At 45.3% G+C, this 11,514-nt stretch overlaps 1 protein-coding gene across 8 annotated transcripts in view; it reads right to left on the bottom strand.

Annotated features, from left to right (window-relative positions):
- MARCHF10 (membrane associated ring-CH-type finger 10) overlaps positions 1–743 on the bottom strand; it is a 109,344-nt gene extending 108,601 nt beyond the window's left edge. For 2 of the 8 annotated variants that reach the window (XM_054537227.2, XM_054537228.2), the window contains exon 1: positions 414–743. The gene's annotated coding sequence lies outside the window, so the exon portion shown is untranslated. The remainder of the gene's footprint in view (positions 1–413) is intronic. The other 6 variants (XM_054537229.2, XM_054537236.2, XM_054537231.2 and 3 more) reach the window with 4 other exon arrangements.
- Between the last annotated feature and the right edge of the window lie 10,771 nt (positions 744–11,514).

Below are 11,514 nucleotides of genomic sequence, written 5' to 3' on the forward strand. Positions count from 1 at the left end.
GGAGGATCGCTTGAGCCTGGGAGGTCGAGGCTGCAGTGAGCCGTGACTGCACCACTGCACTCCAACCTGGGAGACAGAGCGAGACTCCTTCTCAAAAATAAAACCAATATCCACCATTTCGCACTCAGAAGCCCAATGGGCCATGGTCTGTGTATACCTTTTCTGACCAGGGGCGTCTGCAGGAAAGAATGTGGGTGCGGGCGGCTGCCAGTGAGCAAAGGTTCACGGTCTCCCTCAAACCTGTCCCTTTGAGACAGAAAATAGCTGGGGCTGGGGTCAGCCGAGGGGAGGGGACGGCCAGGCCACCGGATGTCAGGCCCGGTTTCCCTCCAGAATCTTGGAAGTCGAAAGGGAAGGTTGTCCCTCATCCTGGGAGAACTGGAGCGGAGCGGCGGGGGCGAGGGGGCCGTTACCTGGGGGTCTGCCCTTCCTCCCCTGCCGGGGCTAAAGGGGTCGAGGGGCTGGGCGGACGGGCAGGTCCAGGGCGCAGGAGCCGCCCATTAATCGCGCGGCGACGGCCCTGAGCTCCTCTTCCTCCTCCTCCTTTTGCTTCTTCCCTCCCTACACCTGCCCCTCTTTCTCCTCCTTCCCCGAGGCTGCTTTCCGCGGCGCCGGCCGGCCTTGCCTGGGGCGGAGGCGGTGGGGGCGGCTACCGAGCGTCCTCCGGTTTCCCTAGCAACCGCGCCTCCCCGCCCCCGCGCGACCAGGTGCGGCTGCGGAGAGCGCGGGGCGGGGGGCGGGGCGGGGCGGGGCTGTGGCCCCAGGGTCCCAAGCCAGGCATGGGCGCCCGCCGGTTGCCGTGGGAACGAGGCGGGCTGCAGTCGGGGAGGCAGAGCCACGCTGGTGGGCAGAGAAGAGATGCCCAAGGAGGAGGCGGTTGGCTTTGTCTGGATGCCCAAGCCCAGACCCAGATATCCAGGCCTCCGCTCCCTTCCCTGAAAGGGTGCTGTGCTTCATAAAAAATGAAATTAGAAAACGAGAGAGGAAAATATTTTTAATGGAATCAGGGAATATGAAAAGCGGTACATGCGAAGAGGGAAAGATACTGCAGTCCTGGAGTTCGACCTCTGCAGAGGACATCTGGAATGCTCTGGTCCAACATGAAAAAGAAGAAATAAGCGATGAAGCGAGGCACCCAGTCAGTGGCAGAACCGAGACTAGAGCCCAGGCCTCTTCGTAATCAGTCGTCTTCACCCCCTTTCCAAGGAGAGAGGTGCTTAGAGGCCTAGACCAGGCCCCACAGCTTTGGAGCAAGGGCACCAGAACCGCTACTACCCTCACCTTCTCTCTGCCAGGTTGATTTCTTTCTTTCTTTCTTTTTTTCTTTTTCTTTTCTTTTCTTCTTTTTTTTTTTTAGACAGAGTCTCGCTCTGTAGCCCAGGCTGGAACAGTGCAGTGGCGCGATCTTGGCTCACTGCAACCTCTGCCTCCCGGGTTCAAGCGATTTTCGTGCTTCAGCCTTCCGAGTAGCTGGGATTACAGGCATGCGCCACCACACCCGGCTAGATTTTGTATTTTTTTTTTTAGTAGAGACGGGGTTTCTCCATGTTGGCCAGGCTGGTCTCGAACTCCTGACCTCAAGTGATCCGCCCGCCTGGGCCTCCGAAAGTGCTGGGATTACAGGCGTGAGCCACCTTACCCAGCCTTGCCAGGTTGATTTCTGTCTGTGGTTCTCATGGGCAAAGATGACTCCCCTATTTACTTTGCATATTTAGGCTCTCAACTTGTCAACTGATGTCAAGTTAGGGTATTTTTGATTGGGTGGAGAGTAAGGTAAAGGAAGAATAGAAATTCTTGGAACATTCATCAGTGCCCGGAATCCCTAGGTGTCTGTGGTTTGACCGTCTTCTCAACACCTCCCCTTCCCCCCATTCAGTTGGTGCCAAGTCCTTGGCAGCGTCACATTCTTCTTCTTTCTATTCTTATCACCATCACTCTAGTTTTGGGCTCCATGACCTAGTTTTGGGCTCCATGGATTATTCTGAGGGCCTTCTGGCCACACCCTGGGCCCCTGTCCTCCACACCCTATCTCCACCATTTCCCCCATCCTATAAGCAGCCTACGTCTAATGTTGCTGGCCCTGCTTAAAAAGCCCTGAAAGGTTCCTCACTGCCTGTGGAATGAAGTCCAAACTCGTCACTATGACTTTCCCTGTGCCCTCCCCCACCGTTTCCTTTCTTGGTTTTTCTCCTTCATCACTTCTTCACTCATATTTCAGCCAGATGGGACTATGTGTTACACACTGAACATTTTTCCTTGCCTTCACACCAGCTTCAAAGACATATCCTGAGCTGGGCAGAGTCTAGACAAATGTACTTAGCTGAAGTCTTTCCACTGGGCACTTTCCCATCTGAGCTTCACTGGTCCTCCAGCAGCCCCTAGGATCTTTTCATCCCTAGTGGCTCAATCCATATTCTGTTCTTGTTCTCAGCTGATTGTCAAGTATTCCTTAGTAAAGCATTAACTGATAATTGAAGTATTAACTGATAAGGATGTAACCTAAGAACTTGCCTCATGGTTTTTGCCTTTCAAAAGGATGTGCTTTGGGCCAGGCATGGTGGCTCACGCTTGTAATCCCAGCACTTTGGGAGGCCGAGGCGGGGGATCACCTGAGGTCAGGAGTTCGAGACCAGCCTGGCCAACATGGTGAAACCCCATCTCAACTAAAAATATAAAAATTAGCCAGGCATGGTGGTGGGCACCTGTAATCCCAGCTACTCAGGAAGCTGAGGCAGGAGAATTGCTTGAACCCAGGAGGCGGAGGTTGCACTCCAGCCTGGGCGACAAGAAACTCCATCTCAAAAAAAAAAAATAAAAAAAAATAAGGTTGGATGCGCACACTGGGTTGAAACTATAATAGTGAAATGATAGGTAGGGAGCTTGTTCTGTTGGCATGAGGACCCACCTCAAATAAAAATAACAGAGGAGGAAGTTGAAGCCCAGGTTCAACTTCCTCCTCTGTTAGTGAAATGATAGGTAGGGAGCTTGTTCTGTGGGCATGAGGACCCACCTCAAATAAAAATAACAGAGGAGGAAGTTGAAGCCCAGGTTCTCACCTTGTTGAAGGTAAGGGACATGACCAGAACATACGGTAAGTACCAGAACCAGGGCTCAAAAACAGGGCTTTCCATCTCCAGTAACTTGATGTTGCCCACTACTAAGAAAAGCACCTTGGTACTTCCTGTACCCAGATTTGTCTCCTTCCACTTCAAGATCTATTAAAATAATACTATCTATCTCAAAAGATTGCTGTGCGAATTAAATGAGAGAGGACAAGCAAAGCATTTCACATCTGCTTGGCACATAGCACTCAATAATTGGTAGCTTTGCTTTATAAGGCGTATCTTAAGATTTTATTGCATGCGAGTGTTAACCATAAATATTTAAATATTTTTATTTATTTTTATTTTTATTTTTTTTGAGCCAGAGTCTGTCACCCAGGCTGGAGTGTTATGGCGCGATCTTGGCTCACTGCCAACTGCCGCATCCCAGGTTCTCTCATTCTTCAGGTTGTATCTTCACCCTGCTGATTGTTTCCTTTGCTGCACAGAACGTTTTTAGTTTGATATAATCCCATTTGTCTATTCTTATTTTTGTTGCCTGTGCTTTTGAGGTATATTCATAAAATCTTTGCCAAGACCAATGGCTTCAAGTGTTTCCTCTATGTTTTCTTCTAGTAGTTTCACAGCTTCAGGTCTTAGACTTAAGTCTTTAATCCATCTTGAGTTTATTTTTGTATATGGTGTGAGATAGGGCTCTAGTTTCATTCTTCTGCATGTAAGTAACCAGTTTTTCTAGCACCATTTATTGAAGAGACTGTCCTTTCCACAATGTATATTCTTGGTACCTTTGTTGAAAATCAGTTGGCTGTAAATACGTAGATTTATTTCTGGGTTTTCTGTTCTATTCTGTTGGTCTATGTGTCTCTTTTTATGCCAGTACCATGTGCTTTGGTTACTATAGCCTTGAAGTATATTTTGAAGTCAGGTAGTGTGATGCCTCCAGCTTTGTTCTTTTTGCACAGGATTGCTTTGGCTATTGGGGTCTTTTGTAGTTCCGTATGAATTTTAGTATTGTTTTTTCTATTTCTGTGAGAATGTCATTGGTGTTTTGATAGCAATTGCATTGATTCTATAGATCACTTTTGGTAATATGATCATTTTCACAATATTAACTCTTCTAGTCTATAAACATGGGATGTCCTGTGAGATGTCCAAAGACATCCCATGTTCACAGACTGGGAGAATTAGTACACATACACACACACACACACACACACACAAATATGTACATATTCCGATGGAGGTTATTGAAGACCCAGGATTTGGTCCTTGATTTGTAGGATCAGAAAACTCACTTTATTTAATTCAGAACTGACCTCTTTAGAAATTGGTTCTTAATAACCCCACTCAGAAGAGACCATTTGTTATCCACCTGACCAAGTTATTATTTTATCTCAGAGAATAAAGCTGGCAGGCTGACCCTGGTCATGTGCTTGAGGTACTTCCTCCTGGTGGAAAGGCATTCCTAGGAGATCAAATTAAAGATCTAAAGGTTTGGTGAATATTAAATTACATTAAAGGGAATTGAATGTCCCTTTTTTTTTTTTTTTTTTTTTTCGAAACAGCCTCTTGCTCTTTAGCCCAGGCTGGAGTACGATGGCGCCATCTCGGCTCACTGCAACCTCCAACCCCAGGTTCAAGCCATTCTCCTGCCTCAGCTTCCTGAGTAGCTGGGATTACAGGTGCCTGCCACCATGCCTGGCTAATTTTTGTATTTTTAGTAGAGATGGGGTTTCACCATGTTGGCCAGGCTGGTCTCGAACTCCTGACCTCAGGTGATCCACCCGCCTCCGCCTCCCAAAGTGCTAGGATTACAGGCGTCAGCCACTGCGCTCGGCCTGTTCTTAAGGGATACATCTAGCAGATTGAGGAGGCCTTAAGGAATGACCTTCCTCCCCTCAAAGGACATTTCAGTCTGGATGACTGATTTGGATTATTTACCTCAAAGTTTTTGGAGACTTTTACCACATCTTTCTCTCAGGTAACTGCCGTTTTGCTGAACTTCAAGGGACCATTTCTCTTATGCCATTAACAGCATAGATTGGAGTTGAGAAGACCTGGGTTAAAATCCTAGCAGTGGGATTTATTGTATCATAGCGAACAATTCTCATCACCCTTTGAATTTCGAGATCCCTGTAGTTAAAAATGGGAATAATCAGAGCCTTCTCAATGGATTGTCATGAGGATTAATGAAATAGTGTATGTAAAGTTTCTGGCATTGTGCTTGACACAGTAGCTGCTCAACAAATGGTAGCTATCATTATTGCTTACATCATGTACATAGATTTCATTCTCCTTGCTGAGATGAGACACCCTAAAGTACATCACCCATGCATTTATAAAGCATCTCTAAAAGCTGTTACTTTGGCCGGGCACAGTGGCTCACACCTGTAATCCCAGCACTTTGGGAGGCCGAGGCGGGCGGATCATTTGAGTTCAGGAGTTCAAGGCCAGCCTGGCCAACATGGTGAAACCCTGTTTCTACTAAAAATACAAAAATTAGCTGGGTGTGGTGGCGGGCGCCTATAGTCTCAGCTACTCGGGAGGCTGAGGCAGGGAGAATTGCTTGAATTCGGGAGGTGGGGGTGGCAGTGAGCCGAGATTGTGCCGTTGCACTCCAGCCTGGGTGACAGAGTGAGACTCTGTCTCAAAAAATAATAATAATAAATAAATAAAAGCTGTTACTTCTTTAAAATGCTACTGATAGCTTTGTGGTTAATTTTATATTGATTATTTTTAATGCTGAATTTCAGAAAGTGACATTTTATTATCTCATCTCTGATTTTTGTTAGAGATCATCTAATTTCATGAAACTGAGAGCGTATCCAGTTTAGGGCTTGCAGCCATCCATGAACTGTGTGAAATTTAGTAATGTCTGTTGGGCTTTCATAGGGCAGATATTTGAGATCCAATTCTTTGGTAGAATAAAGTAGACTCCATTAGAGACTGGCAAATTCCCTATAATTAATACAATTTTTTTAAAAAAGCGTGTCCTCTGGGAGATCCCTTAGAGTTTTCCTCACTTGTAACTGTAGCTGATCTATTGTGCTGTTTTACAAAGAGGAGGAAAACTCATTAAAGTTTTTGGATCCTATAGTACTGACATATTTCTCAAAAGTTCAAATGGGCTTTGATTTATTTATCTGTTTTGGAAGCTTCAGACTTTTCAAACCCTTCATTATGGCCGTTGATGCATCTGATGCAAGATTGGATGTGATTATAGGAACTTTGAGAACATAAAACATACTGCTTTTTTGCATTTCTGAAAAATTCTTACCAAAAGGAAGAATTTGACTTCTGTCCAGAAGGAGTATCTGATTTGTTTGGACTCTGGATAAACTCGAGCTATGCATATTTGGCCAAGAGTTTGATTTGTGGACTGATCATCGAGCTGTGGGCAAGACTCAGGCTTCAGAAAGCGATGTCAGTGTCAAGAATCCCACATGAGCATTAAATATGCTTCTGGACAGATAAACACTCGAGTCAAAAAAAAAAAAAAATCCATCTCATCAAGAGGGCAAAGGAACGTAAGCACTGAGCAACTTCTGAACCTTCAGGAAGTGGACGCTACTCCATGACATTTTGTTTTTGTTTTTGTTTGTTTGTTTTTTTTGAGACAGTCTCACTCTGTTGCCCAGGCTGGAGTGCAATGGTGCAATCTCACCTCACTGCAAACTCTGCCTCCCGGGTTCAAGCAATTCTTCTGCCTTAGCCTCCCAAGTAGGTGGGATTACAGGCATGCCCCACTATGCCCCCCTAATTTTGTATTTTTAGTAGAGAAAAGGGGACCCCCATACACTTTGGTGGGAATGTAAATTAGTATAACCACTGTGGAGAACAGTTTGGAGATTCCTCAAAAAACTAAAAATAGGACATATGATCCAGCAATCCCACTGCTGGGTATATATCCAAAAGAAAGGAAATCAGTAAATTGAAGAGATATGTGCACTCCCATGTTTATTGCACCACTGTTCACAATAGCTAGGATTTTTTTCGCTTTGTTTTGTGAGAGAGCCTTACTCCGTCAGCCAGGCTGGAGTGCAGTGGCACAATCTCGGCTCACTGCAACCTCTGCCTCCTGGGTTCAAGCAATTCTCGTGCCCTAGCCTCCTGAGTACCTAGGATTACAGGCACGCACCACCACACTTGGCTAATTTTTGTATTTTTAGTAGACACGGGGTTTCACCATGTTGGCTAGGCTGGTCTCGAACTCCTGGCCTTTAGGGATCCACCTGCCTCGGCCTCCCAAAGTGTTGGGATTACAGGTGTGAGCCACTGTGCCAGGCCTCTGACAATAGCTAAGATTTGGGAGCAATCTAAGTGTCTATCAACAGATGAATAAATAAAGAAAATGTGGTACATATACACAATGGAGTGCTATTCAGCCATAAAAAAAGAATAAGGTTCTGTCATTTTCAGCAACATGGATGGAACTGGAGATCATGTTAAGTGAAATAAGCCAGGCACAGAAAGACAAACATTGCATGTTCTCACATATTTGTGGGATCTAAAAATCAAAACAATTGAACTCATGGACATTAAGAGTAGAAGGATGGTTACCAGAGGCTGGGAAGGATAGTGGGGAGGGGGGGGAAGGAAGGAGGATCATGTTAATGGGTACAAAAAATAGAAAGAATAAGACCTACCATCTGATAGCACAACAAGGTGACTATAGTCAATAATAACTTAATTGTACATTTAAAAATAACTAAAAGAGGGCTGGGCGTGGTGGCTTATGCCTATAATCCCAGCGCTTTGGGAGGCCGAGGCGGGTGGATCACGAGGTCAGGAGATCGAGACCATCCTGGCTAACATGGTGAAAACCCGTCTCTACTAAAAATACAAAAAATTAGCTGGGCGTGGTGGCGGGCGCCAGTAGTCCCAGCTACTCAGGAGGCTGAGGCAGGAGAATGGCATGACCCGGGAGGCGGAGCTTGCAGTGAGCTGAGATCACGCCACTGCACTGCAGCCTGGGAGACAGAGCAAGACTCTGTCTCAAATAAATAAATAAATAAAAATAACTAAAAGAGTATAACTAGATTGTTTGTAACACAAGGGATAAATGCTCGAGGGGCTGGATATGCCATTCTCCACGATGTGATTATTACACATTGCATGCCTGTTCAAAACATTTCATGTACCCTATAAATATATACACCTACTATGTACCCACAAAAATTAAAAATTAAAAAAATTAAAAAATAAATATACACTGACTGACAAATGCTAATGAGTGCCAGGACACTAATAGAGTGCCACAACAGAGAATATTGGGAGGCGCAGGGAGACCCTATTTACACAGATGGTCAAAGATGACCTCTCTGTGTGAGACCTGAAGGATGAAGAGGAGCCAGCCTCCAGGGGTGGAGAAAACAGGACTGAGATGATTGTAAGGTGAGAGAAAGCTCGGGGGATTCAAGAAAGCTTAAGGTGTGGCTGGAAGACTATTGTGAGGGAAGCCTGGTGAGGTTGTGAGAATTGGAGTTGGGTTTTATTCTAAGTACAATGGAAAGCCATGGAATGGCTTTAAAGTGTCTGTGTATTCCTCTGTGCGTATGTGTGTGCATACATGTATATGCGCATGCGTGTGTGTGCATCTGCCATATCGCCTGGAGCATATGAGAAAGAGAAAGTTCCCCACTAGAATTGGGAGTTATGACCTCGTGATCCCTACTACAGCCTTTGATGAAACGTCAAAATGTCACTCAAGCAAGAGCTTGTCCATCAGCATGAGACATGATCAAATATGAATTATCAAAGAAATTTTCCCCAGTTCCGGAACACACACATGACCAGATGTTCCATGTTGAGTAGCATAGCCTGATTTTTTTTTTTTTTTTTTTTTTTCTGATGCTGAGTTTCGCTCTTGTCGCCCAGGCTGGAGTACAATGGGCACGATCTGGCTCACTGCAACCTCCACCTCCAGGATTCAAGTGATTCTCTTGCCTCAGCTTCCCAAGTAGCTGGGATTACAGGTGCATGCCACCATGCCTGGCTAATTTTTGTATTTTTAGTAGAGACAGGGTTTCATCATATTCGTCAGGCTGCTGACCTCAGGTGATCCGCCCATCTCAGCCTCCCAAAGTGCTGGGATTACAGGCGTGAGCCACCCCACCTGGCCTCATATCCTGATTTTTAATTTCCAGCCTCTTGTTCCAATGCAATCCTCATAATGCCCCTTACTGATGTATCTTTGTTGCATCCTGGGTCTTGCTCCTTTTACTCCCCTCTCTTTTCTTTCTCTTTTGATCTCCGCCTCTCCTTCCTCTTCTCTCCTTTCCCCTCCCCTCTCCATCCTTCTTCTCCTTCTCTTCTCTCTGCCTTTCTCATTAAGAGTCAAAGTTCCTTGCCAAACCACAGCGCTTAGGTTTCCATTTTCCCGAACAGATTTCTTGGCTGGTTTTATAGACTTTTGAATTGGTTCTGTCTTCTGCTTCCATGTAGTCTCTTCTCTGTTTCCAGTCACTGCTCCTAGACACTCTCCTCCCCTCCCTTAACAAGCCTAACCCCTAGGTTACAAAGTTTGAAAAATGTCAACAGGAAAAAGGGCTGTTCCTCTAGCCCTGTAAAAAAGAAGACGTGCAGGAGTTAACCTCGAGCGACATCAGTCTCCAGCCATCAGTACAGTGAGGCGGTTCTTGAAAACCAGACAGAACAGAAGGTATCACTGTGCAACGTCCCTTCTGTGGCTCACGGCGCCCTCTGAGTCAGGATAATGAGAGAACATTCTTAAAACATGACCTAACCACGCTCTGTCCTCAAACAAATTCCTGGATGTGTGTGGAGTAAGCTCTCCCAGCAAGCCTGAGCACAGACGTGCGGGGCGGGCTTGTTAGCACTCTTCTGAGTTGCTCCCTTTACAAAGCCACCTTCCCAGCCAGTTCATTTGTATTAAAGTAAACTTTTAAAAATAACCAGTCAGTCTGTCCAGCAAACATGCTATGGGCCTCTCATGGCTGTACTTTCATAGTTTTATATTGTGGTGACTGGGTCTCTGTCTTGGGGGTATTTGGGGGTCTTTGACTTCACACTGTAGCAGGAAGAAGTTATGCAAAATTCTCGTCAGATATAGAAAAAAGGAAACGGGATATCATTCATTTCCAGAATGGAGCAGAATCACAACACAGTGATTGTGATTGCAGAGTGTCCTTTATTTCACCTACACCTGAAGTTGTGTGTGTGTGTGTGTGTGTGTTTAATACAGGCGGCTTATCTGAGTGATTTTAAGAAATTAATTTAATTGAAAAATGATTAAATTACAAAGAGAGGAGAAAGCATTTGGTTGGCATCACATGGGGCCAGAGGCCACTGCTAATGCAATATTTCATCAATTGCCTCATTGCTATTCTTTCAATGATGTGATTTAGTGTCTCAAATAGCTCTTATCCTGGCAGGCTTGCCTTAGATACATTGTACAGAGGCCTTATAATCATTACAATGTATTTACTTAAAAATTTTAAAAGCAATTAAGCACTTTTAGACATATTTGTGTATGTGCGTGTGTGCATGCGTGTGTGTGTGTGTGTGTGTGTGTGTGTGTGTACACGTCCACAGAGGGATTTTATAAATGTCCGGGCAAGGGTTCTGAGTGAACACTAGGACAAGTGTTGAATTTATCCACTGTAGTGCCCTTCATGCATTTCAAAGAGCTCCATGCAGACTCATGTTAAGCTTTTTTCATGCCCTTTGAATATACCACTATCTCCCTTTAATACACTGAAGAAACAAGAGGACAAAGGGTCTCCCTGTGTTCCTTATCCAAGGCCACACAACTGTTGCTGGAACCTTGAGCTTTCTGAGTGCCAGGCACTTACTTGCAGTATATCACGAATGCTGGGATATGGTGGAGGTTTAGTTTGTTAAAAAGTGTGATAGCCCTATGATTGTGGGAAAAAGTTTTGACATACTTTGCTCTTTATTTTAATGCAGATCAAGTCATTATTATGGTCTTTCTCTTAGAAAGCTACTGAGGTTGGGTTAAACAGTAACAGGGGTGCTTGGGAAAGGGTAGAGCAACATTTTGGCAGCGTATGAACGGGTGTGCTAATACCGCATGCCCTGACCTGTCCTATGCCTCTTCCCCTTCAACTTTGTTTCAAAATGTTGTGTCCAGCGTTGAAAAATGCAGGCACAGTTTGATGCAGGTGTTTGCAACCTCCTTCACCCCAAATGCCACGGTGGTGGGGATGCTAGGCTCCCCGTGCTGCATGAGATAGGAAGGCAAAATCATGTATTCATTCATCAAACGCTGATCAAGCACTTAAGTGCTAAGTACTGTTCGAGGTTCTGTGCATTCACAGAGGAATAATATTCGGTCTTTGTGCTAGTGGGGAGGAAGGAAAGTAAACAAGGCCATAGAGTAATAGAGCAGTAGAGGTAGGTGTGGGGCTGGGTGGTGGGGGGGGTGCACAGGGGAGATGAAGGAGAGGAAAAGGAAGGTTCTCACAGTGAG

This window comes from Pongo abelii, chromosome 19 (genome assembly GCF_028885655.2).
Source record: "Pongo abelii isolate AG06213 chromosome 19, NHGRI_mPonAbe1-v2.0_pri, whole genome shotgun sequence".
Lineage (NCBI taxonomy): Eukaryota > Metazoa > Chordata > Mammalia > Primates > Hominidae > Pongo > Pongo abelii.